Below are 3,823 nucleotides of genomic sequence, written 5' to 3' on the forward strand. Positions count from 1 at the left end.
TGCTGTCTCGTACACAGAGTTATTGTTACCATCTTTCTAAATTCCATATATATGCATTAGTATATTGTATTTATGTTTTTCCTTCTGGCTTACTTCACTCTGTATAATAGGCTCCAGTTTCATCCACCTCATTAGAACTGATTCAAATGTATTCTTTTTAATGGCTGAGTAATACTCCATTGTGTATATGTACCACAGCTTTCTTATCCATTCATCTGCTGATGGACATCTAGGTTGCTTCCATGTCCTGGCTATTATAAACAGTGCTGCGATGAACATTGGGGTACATGTGTCTCTTTCCCTTCTGCCTGAAGAATCCCATGAGCAGAGGAGTCTGGCAGCCTACATCTTTCTTTACAGTCCAACTCTTACATCCATACATGACTCCTGGAAAAGCCATGCCTTGACTAGACGGACCTTTGTTGGCAAAGTAATGTCTCTGTTTTTTAATATGCTGTCTAGGTTGGTCATAATTTTCCTTCCAAGGAGTAAGTGTCTTTTAATTTCATAGGAACTGCCATATACCTAGAAATATTTTTAAATATTTATGCCTAGTGGGATCCAGGCCTCCAGATTTGTTTCTTTATCTTCCAAGTCATTTTAATGCGCACTCAAGATAGAGAACCACCACCAGAGCCAACAGTGAGGTTTCAGCTTCCTCTTCTCTGATCAAGCTTTTCCATCATTATTGTATTTGGGATGGTGCTTTGTGATCAGTGATCTTTAATGTTTCTACTATGGCTCACTGAAGGCTCAAATGATGGTTAGCATTTTTTTAGCAGTAAAATATTTTAAAATTAAGGTATGCACATTAATTATAATAAAAATACATAAAGGTATGCATTTTAAAGACATAATGCTTTGTATACTTAATAGACTGCTGCTGCTAAGTCGCTTCAGTCGTGTCCAACTCTGTGCGACCCCATAGACGGCAGCCCACCAGGCTCCACCATCCCTGGGATTCTCCAGGCAAGAACACTGGAGTGGGTTGCCATTTCCTTCTCCAATGCATGAAAGTGAAAAGTGAAAGTGAAGTCGCTCAGTGGTGTCCGACTCTTCATGACCCCATGGACTACAGCCTACCAGTCTCCTCCATCTATGGGATTTTCCAGGCAAGAATACTGGAGTGGGTTGCCATTGCCTTCTCTCTACAGTACAGTATATACATAACTTTTATGTGCACTGGGAAATCAAAACGTTCATGTGACTTGCTCTATTGTGATATTCACATTATTGTGGTTTTATGGAACTGAACCTGCAATATCTCTGAGGCATGCCTGTAATATAAAACAATAGTGAAGGAAAAGACTTTTCACCATGTGAGGCTTGTATTGTCACCAATGTTTGATGAAATGTTAACATTTGGTCCCCATTTTATTCCCTTCCCCCAATTCCAGCTATATTAAAGAGTTAAATGTAAAATGTTCACTTATTATCACAAAAAAGAAAAACTTCAAAGAAATATGTTATCATGTAATTCTGGAATAGTGAAGACTTACTACATTTAAAAGGAATGGTAAATATCAAGAAGAAAATATTAAGAGAAGTAATTCTACTAAAAGAAAAAAAACTTGTGTTTAAAAACAAAACAAAATATTGGTAATAGATTTGCAGTAAGTATAACCAAGGGTTAATATTTTAAAACAAAAAGAATATACTAAATCTAAATTAAAATGCTAAGATCCCAATAGGTAGTTAACATGAAGAGATATTAAAAAATAAACATAACTAGGTAAACTAAAGGATATGTTAACATTGATATTTGTTGTAGTTATGTCCAACTCTTTGCAACCCCATGAACTACAGCATACCAGACTTCCCTGTCCTTCACTATCTCCCAGAGTTTGCTCAAACTCATGCCCATTGAGTCAGAGATGCCATCCAGCCATTTTATCCTCTGTCACCCCCTTCTCCTCTTGCCCTCAATCTTTCCCAGTCAGGGTCTTTTCCCATGAGTCAATTTTGGAGCTTCTGCATCAGTATTGGAGCTTCTGCATCAGTCCCTCCAATGAATATTCAGGGTTGATTTCCTTTAGGATTGACTGGCTTGATCTCCTTGCAGTCCAAGGGAATCTTAAGAGTCTTCTCCAGCACCACCATTTGAAAGCATCAGTTCTTCAGTGCTCAGCCTTCTTTATGGTCCAACTCTCACATCTGTACATGACTACTGGAAAAACCACGTATGTGCTTAGTAACTCATTTGTGTCCGACTCTTTGCAACCCCATGGATTATAGCCCACCAGGCTCCTGTGTCCATGGAATTCTCCAGGCAAGAATATTGGTGTGGGTTGCTATTCCCATCTCCAGAGGATCTTCCCCTACCAGGGATTGACCTGGGTCTCCTGCATTGCAGGCAGATTCCTTACCATCTGACCCACCAGGAAAAACCATAGCTTTGACTATAATGGATCTTTGTCAGCAAAGTAATATCTCTGTTTTTTAATATGCTGTCTAGATTTGTCATAAGTATTATCTAATATTTAATATTATAATATTAGATAATATTTATTGAATATTTATTATATGCTAGATGCCATGTTATGTACTTTGCACATATTATTTTATTTAATCCCCACAAACCTTTAAACTAGGTTCTATTAAGACCCTAGGTTTATAGATGAGTAAGTAGCAGGGGAGGTTAGGTGGCTTTGTGGCTGAGTTTTCTCTCTCAATTCTTTTTGTATTTATCATATTTGTGTGTGTGCTCAGTTGCTAAGTCATGTCCAACTTTTTGAGACCCTGTGGACTGTATCCCGCCAAGCTCCTCTGTCCATGGGATTTCCCAGATAAGGATACTGGAGTGGTTGCCATTTTGTTTTCCAGATCTTCCTGATCCAGGGATTGAAACTGAGTCTCCTGCTTGGCAGGTGGATTCTTTACCACTGAGTCACCAGGGAAGCCCTTATTGGAATTAGCCTGTTGTTATTCTCATTATCTTTATCAAGGTAAGAATCAATAAGTATTTATCATTTATTATGCACACATGCATGCCAAGTCTCTTCAGTCGTGTCCAACTCTTTGCGACCTATGGACTGTAACACCAGGCTCCACTGTCCATGGGATTCTCCAGGCAAGAATACTGGAGTGGGTTGCCGTGTCCTCCTCCAGGGGATCTTCCTGACCCAGGGATTGAACCAGCATCTCTTGAATCTCCTTCATTGGCAGGCAGGTTCCTGGTAGGCTACAGTTCATGGGATTGCAAGAGTTGGAGACAACTTAGCACTGTCTTTCTTTACCGCTAGCAAAACCTGGAAAGCCCTGTTGTTTATTCTAATCTATAGAAATAGTGTCAGATTCATTTCACTTTACAGTATTACCTTTAGCAGATTCTAGCGCATTAGAGTTATCTAATCTAGGGATACTATGAAAATAGGTACTTTAAATCATTGAATTAGAATACAATATTATATAAAAGTCAAGCTTTTCTATGTAATTTATAGGATCTGATTTTAAAAAGCTACGTGATTTATTTATGATGACATAGGACCTTGTCTGAACATGATGATTTCAAAGTTTGAGCTTAAAAGGACAAAAAAAAAAAAAAAAAGCTACGTGATTTTAGGATTACAATCTTAAATTTCTTTTGGAACCTTAGGCAAAAAACTTGGGAAAATTTTTTAGAGAGGTAGTGACAAGAGAAAATTCTTTTTTTGGTCTGTATAGGGTATTTTTGTTTGTTTAATTGTTTTGTTTTGCTTTGCTTTTGGTCTATTCTTGCCAGTTTTAAAGCCTCCCCCTTTAAAAAATTACCTTTCTTTTTAACTCCCAAAGGCCATAAGTTTAATTTTCAATTAACTTTATAGAAGTCCATATGCATTGCATA

General features: G+C 37.8%; 1 non-coding gene across 1 annotated transcript; it reads left to right on the forward strand.

Moving 5' to 3' along the window:
* The first annotated feature begins 3,467 nt into the window (after positions 1-3,467).
* LOC113893867 lies at positions 3,468-3,541 on the forward strand. The gene has a single exon (XR_003511387.1). It is a non-coding gene; the product is annotated as a small nucleolar RNA SNORD107 (small nucleolar RNA).
* The last annotated feature ends 282 nt before the right edge of the window (positions 3,542-3,823 follow it).

This window comes from Bos indicus x Bos taurus, chromosome 5 (genome assembly GCF_003369695.1).
Source record: "Bos indicus x Bos taurus breed Angus x Brahman F1 hybrid chromosome 5, Bos_hybrid_MaternalHap_v2.0, whole genome shotgun sequence".
Taxonomy (NCBI): Eukaryota; Metazoa; Chordata; class Mammalia; order Artiodactyla; family Bovidae; genus Bos; species Bos indicus x Bos taurus.